General features: G+C 32.7%; 1 protein-coding gene and 1 long non-coding RNA gene across 2 annotated transcripts in view; one reads left to right on the top strand and one right to left on the bottom strand.

The window, feature by feature from the left end:
* The window catches only part of LOC127860386 (uncharacterized), an 87,534-nt gene that overhangs the window by 23,115 nt on the left and 44,635 nt on the right, over nt 1–19,784 (bottom strand). The gene's annotated exons all lie outside the window — the stretch shown is intronic.
* LOC127860388 (uncharacterized) lies at nt 15,867–18,535 on the top strand. The gene is made up of 3 exons (XR_008039733.1): nt 15,867–16,013; nt 16,779–16,924; nt 17,876–18,535. It is a non-coding gene; the product is annotated as an uncharacterized LOC127860388 (long non-coding RNA).

The raw sequence follows: 19,784 nt of genomic DNA on the forward strand, positions 1-19,784 counted from the left end.
CAAGAAACGCCTATCAGAGAGAAAATATAAATAAAATGGAACGTTATAAACCCAATGACCTATGCATGTAGATTACAACTGGGAAAGTCGGTCGTATCATTCCATTGAGTGTTTCTTCTTTTAAGGCCTTTAGAGACTATAAGTAATTTACGTTGAAGGCCATACTTATAATAGCTTTGTTTATCAAAAGCTCTGTCTCGAAAGAATTCGTCTTGGAGTCAGGAACATGAAATTAACAATCACAAACAAATATGAACTTCTTTTGTATCTTATGAATGTATGAAATGGGTTTTCTACGATTGTATAAGGATTTTTTCTGGCTGTAAAATAGTCATCATCTTAATACTCAGTCATGTCACATTGTTGCAATAAATATTTGTTGGCATATCTAATATACCGCACCAAGTGGTCTGAGAAATGCAGAAGCAACTAATGACCGCGACCTGGTTCCTCGACGATTACCTAGTCACAGAGCAACGTCATTACCGTACCAATGTTATGGGCGTTGGGCTCGTATTAACGCTCCCGATAATTGTCATGTTGTTGAAGACAATGTGCGATTAACGATTAATATATCGGGCGAACCAGAAATGATTTCTGTAAATTATTCATTTGACTTTTTCTAGTCAGCGTTCTTTTCACCAATTATTAAGCATCGTTACCCTTTTCGTGTGATGTATACGTGAATTAGTACATTGTATTTTCAAACCTTTTAGTAATGATGTTTTTGTACAACGTCATGATCATGACTTTAAATCATCCAAAGTTTTTATCAAAATCTACATCGTATTAAAATAAATGCAGGTCGTTCGAAAATGAAAATGATGTACATGTAGTAATCTAACGACAAAAAAAACATAATCGGGGACGTTTTTCATATAAACAGATTTTATTTCTACACATGTATGCATGTGTTCAATATCACATATTTCATTCTGCAATCGTTGACATCCCATTCATCAGGTGGGGATTTATAAATAATACCAAATAACATCCAACTCTGTCGATACAGAATTATTATCTGTTCTTTACTTTAATATCGCATTGATATGTGTATTTAAGAGGTTCATATATTACATAGATTTTTCTGATCATGAATGTTACCTTCGTTCTGTGAACGCATGCTGATGTCTGTTTTTCTGAATATTCTTATGCCAGGTGGACATTTTATGACTTGAAGTGGATAACATATGTACCAAACAGCCCATGATTTTCCAGTTTTATTGTTTAATACTTAACATCATACTGAGTTGTTAACAAAGCGCAACAACAATTGAATTCATTGGCATTTAGTAAAGCAATATGTGTTGTTGTTGTGTTTGTTTTTTAAGTGAAAGACCTATTAGCCTTACGAAAATGTCCAAGTTATTATAAAACACTTAGTAAAACATTGAGTAAAAGCCCAAGTATTTTTACTATAAGTGTTTAGTACATTTTATTTTGTTTGAATTGAAATATAAGTAATTGGCAGTTATTTGACTGAAAACTATTTCGTTAAAAACAATAGATTTAACAATGTAAATGTTTGAAAACGCTTCAGACCGTCAGTTGTTGCGAACGTAAATGTATACTTCTTTCGCTTGGTATGAACGGACTATTAACAATTGTTTGTTGGTACGAACGGAATATATACGATTATCGGTTTGTCAAAATAAAATACATACTGAAGACGACTGGGGTGCACGGACTATATACTATAGTTGCTTTTTTTCGAACGAAATATCAACAACCATCGCTTTTTATGAATGGAAAATAAACGTCTGTCGATTTGAAGGAACGGAATGCATACTACTTTCGCTTGGTACAAACTGAATATATACTACCGTCACTTGATATGTATTAGCGTCGCTTGTTACAAACGGGATATAAACTACCATCGCCTGTTAAGAACGGATTGAAAATAACCGCCGATTGGTGCGATCGAAGTATACACGCTATTGCTGATTGACTTCAAAGGCATCATCAGTTAACAAAAGTTTACAAACATTACGTTTAAAAGTAACGAAATATGCATTATCTTTAGAGATTTCAATGTTGGGTTTCTGTTTTTAACAAAATGCAAACATGATCATGGGTAATTAAAAACATTCTTTGTTTATTACTTTAACAGAATGCTAAGTTCCAAAATGGATCGGAACAGCCTCCAGTACAAATGCGTGGTCGTCTTAGCGGCCCTGGTTCTCATTTCCGGTTTACCAATAGAACAAGATCCGGTTGACGCTGATATTGACGGCAACCAGCAACATACTCTCATGGACATGAAACGGTCTTGCTTTGAATTTTGTTTTACCAGGTAAGATGTTACATTTTGATTTGTTTAAACACATATTTCTGATACTTACAAACGATGATTATTATCTCAAGTGTGTTTGTATTTGTATTTGTAGATTTGTTTTCCTTTTGGGAATTTACACGTAATGTTAAGCTGTTAACCATTTTACGAACAAACAGAAAATCGCTTATGGACCATTATGAATATGTGTGCGTAGATACCTAACATAACAATATGATTAATATAACGGATTAAGCCATAATCTTTTTCCAGACACATGCCATGTCCACTGATATGTAGCTCGGTGCTGAAAAATGACGCGTTCAATCTGGGCGTGAACAAGCGTTCATTGGGTGGCGGGATTGACGGATTCACGTAAGTAAACTGCGTGTGCTGGTGCGAATTAGATGGGTCAACTCGGTTGTATTTAATAAATTTGTGTTTATTCCTTTTATTTGTAAATGACATTTGGTATTAGGAACTTGAGTTTCCGCTGATTTACGTGAGGTAAAAATTAAAATACGGTTTCGGGAGTAGTGACTTTTCATTCAAACTACAGCAACCGTTAATATTTAACTATTAATAGCTTTCGTATTTGAACATGAACATCGAATGTTAGACAGTTTTTGTCTCTAAAGTTACTTAGTTCAGACCGTGACATACACCCCCACTTGAATATGTATTCGTCCTCGAATACTGGGAATCGGGACGATATATAATAAACCATGGGCAATGTACAGCAACTTTGATATTATGGTATATGTAACCCAATATTTAGTCTTAAAAAATACATCTAAGTGAAATTGGAAAAAAATATAAAAAGCCATATTTCTATATATTTCACATGCTTGAACAAATATAATAAACCACTCACACGTTTTCCGAAACTTCGTTTACCGATGTAAAACGCTAATTAGAGGTTGCCATTGCGTAGTGGATACGGTGTCCGACCAGCGACATGAGGGTCACTGGTTCGACCTCCGCTGTGTTTTTTCGAGCTATCCCAATAGTATTAAATACTTGGTCTACCCAGAAAACTGACTCGAAAGCGTTTCAATAAGCCTTAGGCGATCTGTGTTGTCGATTTAAAAGTAAACTGAACCAAACATAAACTATGATTGTTTCAGATTCGACGACTACTTATTTCTGCGGTGGCTTGGTCGAGACTTGACCCAAAGGAGACGGCTGTACAAATGAGAGACGCGCAAGTATGCATTCTCATTTCTAGAGTGAATGTATGATCATTAGCCCTTTGCATGCTGGGAAATTTGTCGTCTGCTAAAATGTCGTCTGCTGAATTTCTAAAATTAGAATTTTCTTTATTTTTTTCAAAGAATACTATCATAATAGCAAACAGTTTTGAGCCTGATCAGACACCACGTTCTGTGGCGTCTCATCTGGATCCAAACTGTTTGCAAAGGCCTTCAAAATTTGGTTCCAGCACTGAAAGAGTTAGATACACGCAAAATCTGCATGAGAACAAACAACACACAGATCTGAGTCGTCGTGTTAAGAAAACCAAAATCAACTGTTTTATTAGCTAAAACGCTCAAACAAAGACTGATCACGACACTTGTACATTTTGTTTACACATGTTTTACACTACTGGCCATGTTACATATAATTTTAAAATTGTAATCTTTATATATAATATAGAAATAATTATCTGAATAAATATTTTGCGCGGAGATTGTATTGCTATCATCTGCGACTATTTTGAAACATGTTACCCTTTTTCCTTTACAAAAACATGACAAAACAACATATAAACTAAAATTATTGAAACCTTGAAACGGTGCATTTTGGGTGTAAAACGGTTGAAAAGCTCGCCGAACCACAAACTTTGCAAGTAAATAATCACATCATACATATTACTTTATAAGACTATATTAAAGGGACCTTTTCACGTTTTTGTAAATTGACAAAATAAAAAAAAATTGTTTCACATTCGCAAATTTTCGTTGAAGTTATGATATTTGTGATGAAACAGTAATACTAAAAATTAACCATGCTCTAAAATATACATTATATGCATCTTTTGCCGATTTTTGACGACCAGAAAGTTATAAAGCGTTGCAACGCGAAACGAGTGAATGATTTGGAGAGTTCTGTTGTTGTCGTTATATTTTGTGACACTAAGAAGATTGCTTATATTAAGTATAAAATACATCACGTATTCCATGAGCACGCATGGCCGAGTGGTCTTAACGTTAGACTTTAACTCCATGGCTCAGTGGTTCGAGCCCAGTTGAGGGTTACTACATGTATTTTCTTTCTTTAATTGTATTATTGTTTTTACTGGAGCTTTTTGGATCCAATGTTTACATTTATCAATCTACAGCATTAAATGACAAACTTCATTGCTTACTTCATTCCAAAATTTGTGAAAATGTCCCTTTAACAGACTTAGTTTTATATATTATTATTAATATATTATTAAGCGGATATATTCTTTTATTGAGTTCACGAAAGGGTATTCAGATTCGTCTTTTAACTACTCTGATACACTATTAACAAAATTAACCACCCGTTTGATAGGTGTATTGTGATACAAATGTGTTAGTCAGCAATTCACGTAACGGGGATGTGCCTGGTAATATTCATTCGTTCAAGTTTATGTAATAAAACAAGTGCAGATAATAGCAAATATTAAATATATAATACACATACCGATATGAGTCTCTCAGCTTGATTTAAACTGTTTCAAACAATTTTTTCTTCTCTGTAACATGTTGGTATATAACATACTGGAATATTTAAGTGATTTATCATCATTGATACGTTATATGTCGACTTTTTCCGATTAATAATGAGTTTATTATCTATATAATTCAAAATTTTATATTCTGAAGATCTATTACCGGTATATACTAAATTGCATATTTAAAGCTTGTTGAATTACTTAATTCATTAAATAGACGAGGCACTGCGCAAGCGTAATCAAGTAATGTAAAGGTTTAAGCGAATCAAAATGATGACGTAGATGTGGATTTAAGAGTCGTTAATCAGGAATAATAAGATTATAACTTACTCCTAGACCAATCCGGTATACTGTAAGGGATTTACAATTTGTGGTACAATTAACCAACATGAATCCCAAACAGTTTGAAGGATTGTTATTTTCGAGTAAAGAAATCTGATATACGACAGCTTTATGTTGTTTGTAATCGACCTACTGTCGTGAAATCTACTTAGAAGATATTACAAATATGTTTGGATAGCTGGCAGATACATTAATAAAGCTTTCGTTCAAATAAATTCGGTATTTTTTCTCAAGAAGTATGCCTTACTATTACAATCAACCTTATGCACGTATAATGGAAATACTGAAAATATATGTATTCTTCTTTCAATGCGAAATCGGTTGCATAACAACATATATTGTTATATATTACTGTATTACTTTGAAATCTAATGCAATGAATTTGAATGCAAGTTTGTTGAATGTTATTTTTATTTAAGTTACTTAAAAGACGACGACGCAGATTCATGCTATTCAAAATAGGCATTCAATTACCTGTCTGTTATTGAAAACCGTAAGCGTTAATGAATCTATTTCTTGCTGTGTTTAATGCATTGTATTTTATTTGTCAGATCAGAGCTGGCAATTCTCTGTGAACAATTATATAAGCTATGACTATAGAATATGTATTATGGGCATACCATTAGCACATATTTGATAGGAATGGTAGCTTTAGTTTTTTATTTAAGTTACAGCATTTGGTAAATTTTACCATGATATGTTATTTTATCTTTTTTAACATTCCCGTTTAATGAATTGTTTTAAAATTGAACAAATCGTTTTTTTTACATAAATAGCGTATGAAATCGCTAACACGATTAAATATACACACGAAAACATGGTGATTGTGTAATCTTTGCTGGCAATTTACTTATTTTTCGGAGATATGTTCCTCATCTCGTACAAAAAGGTCGCGTTCACAATTTCTATTCATTGCACCTCCTCAGCCGCTAACCGAACTGTATTCATAATAATTGAATCATTAGTGGACGCCTCTGTAAAGCAATGGCCACATTAGTGCTGGAGTTAATAGTGTACGATTAGACCTGAAACACTTAACTATGTCGTATCATTGGTGTCTGTTATTGGTTTCTGTTTTCTGTTCCAGTGAAATTGCAGAAATTTGTGTCGTGGATATGAAGGGACAAACAAAAAGTGTCCATTTGTTGTGAACTTTCAGCAGCTGCAACTACGGAGGACTTCATTCACTGAGAAATTAATACACTTTCTTCAAGTGTCAAAATGTAACATTTCAAAAAGGAATATGATCGTGATAATAAATATTTGATTGCCTATGTTGTACACATATAATAGTTGTGTAATATAATACATTTTCTTCACTGATAAATACTTTTGTAAACGTATGGTATTATTTCTTTGGGAATGGTTCGGTAGGTTAATTGTGTTTAAGTACGTGTTTGCATACAAGATAGTATCCAAGTTTTATTGCTTCTCATCAAAAAGTGTTTTTTAAATAACTTTTTTTACATTCCGCTAGTGTTTTGTTTATTAAACACAGGTGACCGATTGCCTTAACTATATATATAGTTATATATATATATATATATATACGGTTTCGTTTCTGGAGTTTTGTTCAGATCAGGTAGGTTCAAGTCAAAGAAACCAAGCCATAATATAAAGCCCACCCATGTGTCTACCACGTATGCGCGGATGTAAGTATATCAATGATTTTTCCTTTTCAACACAAACTGACCCATATTTTATTGAATACGTTATCGAATAATGGTCATTTTATAGCATCGATTATTGCATGCCTTAGAACTGGTGAAAATTAACAGAAGACCATTAACATGTTCAACGTGTGTATTTTGTGGTGGTGATGTTGGTTTTGTTTTGGTAATATTTATAAGTGTTTACGCTCAATTTTAAGTTGTACTGGAAGACCGTATATGCACGTTTAATATCTTTGCATACTAGTTAGTTCTTCACAAAATGCAACGCAATTAAATTATATAAACAATAATAAACTTAGGTTACTACAGCATCTATACAAACTTATGAAAACGTTTATCAAACAATTATAAAGAGAGTTCTTGAGTAAAATGTTTTTTATTTCAAGCCGACCCAAATTTTTGGTGTCGATTCTGAATTTTCGAGGTTCATTTTTTATATCTTTTTTGCTATATTCAACCATATTCAATAAACACCTAAAACGTTTTAGATGTAAATCTATTTATTTATAATTCATTGAACACCCTTTACAAGCAGGAAACAACTTGTCAATCGTAAAAAAATATAACAAGAAAAACAGTTTCAAAGAATTTGTTGGAGGGTTAGGTAGTGTTTAGCCTTATGAATTTTGAATAAAACAAATACCATGGAGAGGGCATCACGTTATGTCCAACACGTCAATGAATAATTGATGGTTGTGAATTATTCAATGAAGCAATTTCGTCTTTATTTAACTGGCAATAAGAGATGATGGTATTATAACTTCGTTTCTCAGACGCGGACAGATGACCAATTTGTTGTTATTGTTTGGCATTTATCCACAGCAAATATATGTGGAATGTATTTTCAGCCTGTAGACCCGAATGAATAATTGGAGTTATCGCATTTGTTACAACTGTATAAACTAAACAAAATAGTAAAAAATCCGTTTTGTTTTTAAGAAAAGTTTTAAAAAGTAAACAAAGTTAAATGATGTTAATAACTTCTTGACAATCAGTTACGTGTGCAGTCAAGCATAGAGAATGTACACCGTTGGGAAAACCCCGCTTATTTTTAGGATTTGGCCATGCGACACATAATCAGCGTTTGATTCTGCAACGTATATGAGTAGGCGTGTTGGTATCAGCATACTGTACTATTGTCAGAATGTCAATATCAGATCCTTATTATATGTATTTGCAAAAACAACATTTATTAACGTCTTCAAAAGACGTATCAAATATCAGATATTCTTTTTTTAAATTAAGAATTCTGATGTGAAACAAGGTAAAGTCCTACATAAAGGCCATATAGCGATTTATAATGCAAATAGGCCACACAAAATCTTCATATCCTCGTTTTCAACAATAATAATCTTCGCCGGACGTTTACATTATTAGGAAGCATATTATATTGTAACGAACTACGTTCATAAAGCCAACGCTCTTCTATGGAGCACGGACCTGGACGACCACTTTCAGCGCCATAAAGAAAATAGAGGCTTTAATAAACACCTGCATTAGGAAGATCCTGAAGATCCGGGTGCTAGACAACAAAGACTTATGTAGAAGAACAAAGAAGTAACCCGTTGTAGATGACATCCTTCAGAGACATTGTCGATATATATGACATACCGCTCGCAATCCTGCAGTTTTTTTCGCCACCAAAACCGCTTAATATCAACGGCTCCTGTCTTTTTTTAAAATAATTTTTGGTATTAATTTATTTCGGTTATGTGTCGGTTTAGAAACGTCAACAACTATAGCGATCGTTAGGTTGAGATTTGAGTACATTTTGCTGCTTTGTATTCAGCGACATTTTCAAATAAAATGTCAATGTTTTCGATGTTAAATCGAAACATCTGAAAGAAAGATTATACTATCTCGATCGTGTTTTCGTTGAATTACGAAATTGAATTAAATTGTAATTTAAAAATAATAGAATGGAATTAAAAAAATACCAACCTGAAAGAGAAATGACTGTCATCAAAATGCACTTTGTAACGAAAAAAAATCAACAGTTGAATGTTACGAGATTAAATGTCACTAAGTTAATTGATTGTGTTTTTTCCTCATTGAAATATTTTGTAACAAAGGCACGGCGGAGATTTATTGTCTCATTGTTTAAATGTATTGAAATGACTCCTCGTCGGTACAGTAAATGTGTTTTTTTTTTTTCTGATTAAACAGTGATTTTTTTTAACTTTAAACGAAACACTTACCTGCTTCGCGTGGTAGTGTTTCTGGAAATATTGCTTTGTCAGTTTAAATAGTCATGAGCTTAATCATAAAACATTAAGTAAGTGTACGCATGATGTGGTCAATGATGGTAATGGTTTACGTTTTAAATGCTGGAACTATGTATGAGATATCCACTATGACATTATTGTAATGATTTCCTTTTAACAATCTTATGGATGAAAGTATAAAAGTAAATATTACATTCGTATCATTTTTCGAGCATACATGAAACATTAAATAATTAAATAAGTATATTTTTAGTAATATGTGATTATGGCGATTCTAATGTACCGATACAATCATAACAATTATATTTGTTTAATTTAAATTTTAGTTGCTCCCGAATGGAACGAAAATTATAAAAGTATATTTTAATTTTATCATTTAATTTGTTTTTTGAAATTTAAATTTAAAAGAATACAGAAATTTATAAAACAGCATTTAGCATTTACAGCTAGTAGCTTTGAGCCAATTCAGCGTATTGCGTATACGCAAACAAAGTTCTATACATTTATGTATTTTGTATATTATCAATAATTACAGAGAATTTGTTTCCATAAATTTATTTTGTTCGTCAATATTAATAAAGAATAATATAGCACAATCCAATCATCAAAAGGACCATGGGTTCAAAGATGTCGTCGATGGTGTAGGGTCCGTAATAGTGGGACAGTTTATAATACCGCTGTGGTATTTCTTTTTTTTAACAATTATGATGACCCAAAATACGACGCTGTTTAACCAATTTTGTACATGTTCCTGAAGTCGGTCGTTCTCTTTTATTTGAAAAAAATAATAATAAGCAACGCTTCTTATTTGGCCAACGGAAAATGTCGTATTATAATATTGAAGTAATATATTGTACGAATATTCTCCTAATTTGATAAATATTTACTCAACTAGTTGTCATTATTATAATAAGTATCCTTGGGGATACTTTTTTCGTGTGGGAATAGCAGGTATCATTACAATATTTATAACTGAAATCTACATTAACCAATTTATGCCTTGTGGACTCTCCCATCATTCTAAATTGGATCAATTTATTTCCAAAATTAGGGATGTCTAGTATATTTATTTCTATATTTAGAATATTTCTTACATAAATTCCTTTAAGCAAACAACGCAGACCCTGCATCTGGGTCTACGCTGTTTGCCAAGGCCTTTTTTCTAGACGCTAGACATAAATGGGAAAAACGCCGCTTACCACACTTGCACACTAGTGATATCGGTATTGAAGTTTTGTAAAACTAAAACTCGTATTGAAATGCACAGTTTATGTAGGTGTTCGATCCCATGGACGCGTTGCCAAATAATACTTTTGACGGTGGTATACACATTTTCTTAATGGTGTTACTTTTAATCTCTTTCTATTTGAAAATATACTCCTAAATGCGTGAAAAGGAATAAAGTTATCAATTTAATACGTGTTCAAATTAAAAGGAATATACCATCGGTATGCCCATATAAAGTTACATATCGTTCACGTAAGTATCATATTGCATAATTAAATATATTTTATGATTCAAAATTTCATCCATTAAAAGTAAGTTTGCAACCTTGTTCATAAAGTTTGTTTAAGCATGTGCATTTTTTATATGTCCTTGAATACTTCAAAATTTTAAATTTCAAATCATTAGGATTGGACAAAAAAAATCACATTTTCGTGTCGTATAAGAATCTGAGGTAAAACCTGCTAAAATCCGCGGTAACATGGAAAATACTGCCGATTATACTGTATTATGGTTACTGGGTTGAAATGAATTCTCATGTAGACATAGGAATTGAATATTCATAAGGAATCGTGAATAACCAGTTGGTTAAAACATTGGTTGCATGGGTAGCTGTGGATTAACTCTGATTGACATTAATTACATTAATTGAAATAACGGTCCTCAAATGTGAAAAATAACCTTGTTTAATAGGTGTCTGAATTGTAGTTTTTTTAATAATCTAATTTAATATTACCAATTATTAGAATAAATAAACATTTTGATGTTAGTGCCTTATACTTGTAAACATAAATGATAAATTACGATAAGTGGGTGTTAGTTTTGTATTTATTTTAATCAGCTGTTTAAAATAAAATATCTTACCAGAAACTCCGTCAAAACTTGAACAAAAGACAATCCAATATCGTCTGCTGGTGTACTTTGAAATACCCGATTTGTTTCACAATCCAACTAATCAGTTGTTTGTCAAAAAAAAGTTCACTGACCACCACATTTACTCATTGCTGGTGATGTCGGAATATGGACTGATGTAGTATAAATGCGAACTTATTTTAGTGTTTCATTCAATCAACGGAATTCTCAGAAATGACTTGATACAGAGTTGCTATACTTAGACAAATCATGCAATAAGATCTAATAACAAGGCCGTTAATCACGGGCGCCACCTTTTTTGCAATGAATTGATAAATGAGCTAATGCCACTTCCGGCCTTTTCACAGATTGTGGCATGTATTGAAGTTTAAATGTTTCAGTAGTGTTATTTCCTCACAAATATCACAACTACAACAACAATTAACGAATATATATATTTTTTTATTTTGTCAATTTACCAAAACGTGAAAAAGCCACTTTAAATGTCAAGGATAATTTTACAAAGTATGTTTTATATGTTTTGTTCAACATATTTTGCAGTATTGTAAAATTAGGCGATTTAGTGCGATTCAGCGAAGATTTATTCATCCACACATGTACATAAACATATTATCACAACCCATTTGGAAACGTGATGACCGTTATAAGTTGTGGCATAATGAAGTATTTTGCCTGTGTGACGAGCAAACTTTTTATCCAATAAAATCGCAAACACATCAAACTATTGCTTTGAACATATATATGTTGTTCCATGCACACAAACATTTCTTCTTTTCGATCTAATAGATAATTTGGTATTGTTCCAAAAGAGATGAAGCCAATGCCAAGGAGGTGGCGCTTATGACAGAGGTGGCTCCAATTCAAATTTCCAGCTATTTTAATTTTCGGTTCCGACCGTACACTTTTTGGGTCGAATTCCAAATTGACGGTTCAATGGGTTTTTTCTTGATTCGATCATAATCAAATTTTTTTAAAGATTTTTGTCATTGAATGTACTATAAAACTGGCAAGAAACTTGATTATAATAAAAAGGTTCACGATTAAAGTCGGAGCTATACTATTGTTTTGCATATGTTGGTAAAAACAAACGACATATTTAAGCCTAATGAAGATTCGTCGACCTTTGTCATTTAGTGAATTAAGCGATTGGAATAATCGTTTCAAGCAGACGAAACATCTTTTAATTATTTCGTGAATTATGTTACTTTATAAACACACTTGTTGTAGAAACAATATTTGAAACTGTTGATAATTTAATTATTTGTTTTATTGAATATTCAAATATTTTGGTTCATATCGTACAATATGTGTTTTGGGGTTACTGACTTTCAATTGAGTTGGTTACTTTTATATTAACATATATACGTCTTGTTTTTTTTTTATTGTATGTATTCTGTATAGATTTGGGATAAGTATTTCCGTTCAAAAATAAAAAAGAAATATTACAAAAGAACATTATCTATTAACTGTAAGTCATGTGATTATTCATATGTCGTGCATTAGCGCCACTTCATGTCCTTAGCGCCACCTCCTTTAAATTGGCTCCATCTCTTTGGGACAAATGTAAAATTATCTATTAGATATGCAAGAGGCCAATGTGTTTTTTGCAAGCAGCATCGTGTATATGCTGAACGCAATCTTTTGATGTCGTTCGCGATTTAATCGGGTGAAAATTTGCTCGTAACAAAGGCTAAAGACGTCGATTTGCTTTCTAAAAGTCCACCATGCCACAACTATTAAAGGTCATCACGTTCCCAAAGGCATTGTGATTGTATGTTTATGTACATTTTTAGATGAATCAATCTTCGCTGAATCGCACTTACATTGCCCGATTTTTAAAATAATGCGAAATTGAGTGAAGAAACATATAAAACTTAATCCGCCAGAAGAATTATCCGTGAAATTTCAAAATATCCTGTCCTTAGCGCCACCTCGGAAGTTGCACTGGCTCATTTATTAATTCATCGCAAAGAAAGAGGTGGCGCCCGTGATAAACGAATACTCAACGAAGAATGACGTATATATGAGAACTACGTCGTGCTTTCGACGCTGCCCGAAGCCAGTCTCGTGTTTAATCGTAAATGTTTGGATATCGTAGCCGGTAATTGACATGGACTATATTTTGACACAATAAAAAACTAAAAAAAAACCGTTATTGCGTTAAATCTGTGTTACCAGAACACATCTAGCGTTGAAATGTTGGGTTTTGCTCTAAGGAACATTGATTTATCAGGTGTTAACTTTATTTTTCGAAATATTGTAAGAAATATTCGTTGATTATTTAAGTGTTTGTGTGCTTTTCAATCGGTGGTTAGCTTGTGAAGGAATGTTCGTGGCAGATACAATAAAGGCACCACGTTATTTCCCAATTATGACAACAGCGAATGCGATCATCACATTGTAACAGATCAATCTTTTAAATCGACATTGATTTGAAAACTTGCAAAACAAATGAACCTATCATGTGATTTGCTAGCTTTGAGAAAACGGAATACAAATTGAGCGGTACAAACAAATCTAACTCATTTAAAATGTGTTCAAATATATTGTCAAAATATCGGTTAGTTTTTGTTTGTAAATTCAACAGCAGCGTTATGTTTGGTTTGTAATTATAGCATAATTTCATTTAAATACAGCATTAAGCGACCATATACCCATCCATATTTTCATCATTGAAACAAATATATAAATTTTCTTGTGTAGTTTACGTTTTTTATTTATTTCTGCATGTCAGGTAAAGTTAGCCAAATTACATAATACAGTACTCGTAATTCATCCGCTCAGCCAGGCCACATGCTGTATAAAAGGTGGGTATCTTTAGTTATATAAATCGCAAAGATCGTTGTAAACAATCCGACGTAATATCCGAATAGGGTACTTTTCTCTTCTAATTGCGTTGTATTTGGAATATGGAGGGTACTCGGTAAGATAAGTTCTTTACACAGCTTTTTAATGACCCCTACCAAAACGCGTGATACAGGGTATTAACATTTTATTAGTATCATGCGAACCGTGCGGGGTCTATAAGAAGCCGTACAATTAATAAGAAGAAGATGCTTAGTTGTTGTAGCATCTAGTTATGCTAAATTACATTTTAGAGACATTATTTGTATTTAAAATTGACTTCAGGCAAGGTACATGAACAAACATAAATGCATTCGACGAATAACAACATTTCTGACACCACATTTGTTTAAACAAGAAATGTGTTTGAAATTGTATAACATTTTCTGGCGAAGTTATTGCAATTTAAGTATAAAATATGACGCTAATTAAATACATAAGTGCATACACGTCTGTGTGCAATTTGTAGAGGTTTACCATTGCCAGGTTCAACAACTATAATTTTATACAATGATAGCATTAAAGGGGCCGTCCAACAGATTTTGGCATGTATTAAAGCTTTATATTGATAAATTTAAATATTTGAACTAAAAAAATCCCCAGTCAAAAATAAGAATACAATTTTAAAAAAAAGAAGAAAAAACGTTAACCTCCACATGGCTCGAACCACTGACCCCTAGAGTCATGGAAGCTTGGAGTAAAATGTCTCCCGACTTTACCACTCGACCATCAACGCTCACGTCAAATGCGGAGTTTTTTTTTAGCTATATAAGTAATCCTCGTAGTTTCCCAAATATCGATTTGCGTCGAACGACGCTTTAATCTGTTGGAAGTGCCTGTAATAAGTATTTAGAAAACAACTTCCTTACCCGTAAATTGCAAAAATTATTAGGATCGAGTGTCATTTTGTAGGTTTGTTAAAATATTATTTCTTCATATGGATGAATGTTGCGTTCTGATAATAACACTCATCATTTAAATCGTTTTTAAATAACTTTAATTCCAGAATACAAGTCGATAACATGTTTTACTGAATTGAAAACACTCATTTAAACAAATATTGAAATATGTACCTCCAGCAGTCATTGTTTTAGATTAAACCTTTGTCGAAAGTTTGCATGTCCTTAAACTCGAAAATTTGCCCTATCGTAAGAAATCGAAGGCAAAGCGTATGTTAGACAGGTTAAAACCTCAAAGAGATAAATACCACGGTGATAACCGTTGCATTTCTTCCTAGAGCCGTCTGTTTTGATGTCGAGCTTAAACGATTTTATTTTACGTACATCTGTATCTAAACGACAAAGGTATTTGTTAACGTCATATAAGTAAGCCATATTAAATATATGTCTAAATTGAGTTACGAACCACTTCCTTTTAGTAACACATATTATTGTGCGTAAAATGTCGTCCTAGATTAGCCTGTGAAATCCGCACAGACTTACAAGGAACGACACTACCCGTCTTAACTAGATTTTTGCGAAGATCATAAAAGCGGAAAGTGTCGTCCCTGATTAGCCTTTGCTGACTTCACAGGCTAATCTGGGATGCCACTTTACGCATATGCATAAAACCCCTTTTTCACAGATTATATATATAATATTTGTTATTAGTGTGGATTTATATATCATTTAAGGTCTTTTACCGATTGTCCAAAAATATACGTTTTTTGGTTGCCGTCGATATCGCCTTTTTACGAAATATTGTCCTACATCTTTCACAGGCGTTCAAGGGTCGTGCTCGCAAAGTTAGCTTCATAACAAGACGACCATACTTTTGCACAGAGGTGCTTTATTTGGTAACTTTCTTCACAAGTCGGTTATTCTGAAAATATTTGCCTGTTTGGATAAACGTTGCATAAGGTAAATGTATCTGTATATATGTGTTGAGATCAACGTTATTTAATTACTTATTGTATACTGTTGAAAACAGTTTTACAATTGATCAATTGTTTTCTATAAATTATTTCTTCTATTCAACTGTAACGAAATTACTTATTAAATTGGACGTTTTATTTCATAATCCGCGGAGCTACAAACAAAAAATTGTTCGAAAGTTCACAGGTTCTGATAAAAATTGTCTTTCTAGACAATGCAAAATCGAGAGCTTGATTGATAAAAAAAATATTATAGTACACATTCGATATCTTAAAAATTTGAGATCGTTTGAGTCCGTTAATTTCCTAAGAATACATGTCATATCTTTGAGCGAAATAAAACTCTAATATGAAAGGAATATAATCTCATGTTTCAATTGCGATAAATCTTCGTTTGAATTTAACAAAATTATCAAGCTTGTTGGTATTTTGAGCATTGAGTCGTAAGTTCAGCGGCTAATATCTACTCTTATATCTGCGTTGGTCTGAATGCCCGAGCAGCTAAGGAAGTAAATGTCGCTTATTTATGTTTTGTAATGTATTACGCAATGTTCAACTACTTGAATGATAAGTGAACTAAACATAAGCTTTACAATTTGGTTGCGTATAAAACTACGCACAACTTAAATCTGTTGGTATGATGGTTAAAATAATTTGTTATTGTGACTTCACAGTGGTTAAAATTGGATCGATTTAATAATAATTGTGTAGATTCATGTGGTAAGTAACGAAATCAACAATAATATTTCAGGCCATGAACTATACACGGGTATTTGTTGTGACCTTGGTAGTCATAGCGACGTGCAGCCAGGTGTTTGCACCTCATCCCCAGCGTAACAATAATGGAGCAAACATTCTCGACATTGTCAAAGAGAAATGCAAACAACTCTGTACACAGTAAGTGCAACATTTCAGTTTGTGTTGTATGTATCGTCATACTACGGCTTCTCCCTTAACCCATTTATGCTCGATTGGTCATTGTCGGCTCGGGTATTACTTACATGTACCCCGGGTACTCTTAAGTGTACTTACATGTATCCCGGGTACGGTAAAAATCCATAAACGTACCCGGTCGATATAAGACTGTAACCGATTTGTATTCCCGCCCAAAATCCGATGTCGTAAAACGCGCTACCGATTACCGTAAAACGAAATTGTTTATCTCATACTTCTCTTTAAAAAACTGCATCACCATGCTTTTCAAGTATTAGTTTCGATGATATAGAGGCCATTTAACAGAAAATTTGACATAAATGTTAACATAATTGATTTTTTTTAAAAGCCGACAACGACCGATTTAGCGTTAAAATTCCCTGGTACGTTTTAGTATATTTACCGTACCCGGGGTACATGTAAGTATACTTAAGAGTACCGGGGGTACATGTAAGTAGTACCCAAGCCGACAATGAACAATCGAGCCCCATTTATGCCTAGTGGACTCTCCCATCCTTCTAAATTGGATCAATTTATTTCCAAAATTAGGGATGTCTAGTATATTTATTTCTATATTTAGATTATTTCTTACAGAAATTCCTTTAGCAAACAGCTTAGACCCTGATGAGACGCCGGCATCATTTTGTCTTCTTTACATTGCCGTGATGCTGTTTTTAATCATGTTTAATATACTTCTTTTAGGAATTTCTCATCTTTATACGATCTTATCATTTATAATGAACTATTTATATAAATGATATTTTGCGTTGATATTTTTGCTTATCTTTGCATGAGAAGCTTTTTTAAATGCATTTATTTCGGTAACAATATTTATATGGGCAATTTTGTTAAAATTGACACATTGCTCTCCACGTGATACGTTTATTCAGCTGTATTGTTTTCCTTGCTTTTTAGTGCTGGAACCTGTCCGCCCGAATGTGCGGAGGAGTTTCTGGACCCTTGGTCAAGGTGAAGAGAAAACTGTCCGATGAGATTGACCAGTAGATGCAAGCCAACAGAGAAATAAGTTGACTAATTTCGGTTAATTCTTCAGTGTCGTACGATAACATTGTTGCATGGTCTAATAAGAAACTACAATTATTTGAACACACAATACGGTCATGATTATCTACTGGTTATTTTTTTCGCCTGCGATGGCATAGCTCTTCATTAACCCATTTATGCCTAGTGGACTCTTCCATCCTTTAAAATTGGATCAATTTATTTCCAAAATTAGGGATGTCTAGTATATTTATTTCTATATTTAGAAAATTTCTTAATGAAATTCCTTTAAGCAAACAGCAAAGACCCTGATGAGACGCCACCTCATGCGGCGTCTCATCTGGGTCTACGCTGTTTGCCAAGGCCTTTTTCTAGACGCTAGGCATACATGGGTTAAATAGTTATCCTTTCTCTTAGTTTTAGAGTATTATCTCATTCACATTCGCAATTTCTATGTATTTATATAAGAAAGATATATGAGTAAATGTAAAGTAAAACTTGAATTAAGGTATAAAAAGAATGCCTTTTTGTTATATTACACAACACGTAAAATTATGTTGGAAATACAATACAATATATATATATATATATATATATATATATATATATATATATATATATATATATATATATATATATATATATATATATATATATATATATATATATATATTGCTAACCTAGCTGAAATATTGTTATATCACATTTGTTGTTCATTGACAGATCGCCTATTTCTAAGTTTATCGCCAGTTTGGCCTATATTATTTTTTTTGAATCCATTGAATACTTATACATAAATTACATTTTGTATATCATATGACATATTAGTTTTTATTTTGAACACTTGTATTTCACTTAGAAATAGGCGATTTACTATTACATATAATAAGGAATCAGATGATTGCAACTGTTAATACGTCAATATCGGTGAATCGGTGTTCTTCTGAACAAGTAATGAAATAGTTTAAACATCTATCTTATTCGTTATCATTGGAAATGGTTTCGTACGTTTTGGTTATACTCTTATTATCTGAAAATTTCAAATTTGTATATGTCGCACGTCTCAAATTCTTGTTTTAATACACACGGTTCTATTACTGTATTACATTTTAATAAAAACATATTTGAAGGTTGCATGCTATTGTACAGTAGTATAGTTATTTCAGAATTGCAAATATTCTTGTTTATTGGATATCTTTTTTTCCACTAACACGTATCGTATTAAACAATAAACGAACAACCCCATCCGCTTATTGTCCGTTTTTGTGTGTTTCCGTATCATACTAGTAGCCGAACTACTTTCTGTTGTCCATACATATATTCGGTCAACTATAGCAGTTATCAAAGATGTGTTTATTAGACAAAACAAAATGACGTCAACATCACACATAGATGTTATTGCGTATTTTGAAACAAAACTTGGTATTAAATAGTTCATGATTTGTTTTGGTATTTAACGAGGAATATTCTGAAACGGTGTATAGCAAATGAAAAATAACATAAGTATGGTATTCGGGAAGGGTTAATCAGTTTAGTTGGTTGTGTCAAGCAGCTTCTGGTTATGAAAATATCATACACGAGTAATGTATAATTATGTATGTTCCTCATTAAGTTGTTGATGTAGGCACTTTCCTATACATATCTTTTGCCTAAGAGAGTCAACCCACCGAAACAATTACATATATCGATTGACAAAGTCACTATTGGATCCCAACCGTTTATATAAAGCCGTCCTCAAATAAATTTAAACATTATAATGATAACATATCCCACCGGTGTGCCCCGGGCGCTGAAAAAGGATGAGGGTTGGGAGAATGGCTAG

The sequence above is a fragment of the Dreissena polymorpha genome, chromosome 15 (genome assembly GCF_020536995.1).
Source record: "Dreissena polymorpha isolate Duluth1 chromosome 15, UMN_Dpol_1.0, whole genome shotgun sequence".
Lineage (NCBI taxonomy): Eukaryota > Metazoa > Mollusca > Bivalvia > Myida > Dreissenidae > Dreissena > Dreissena polymorpha.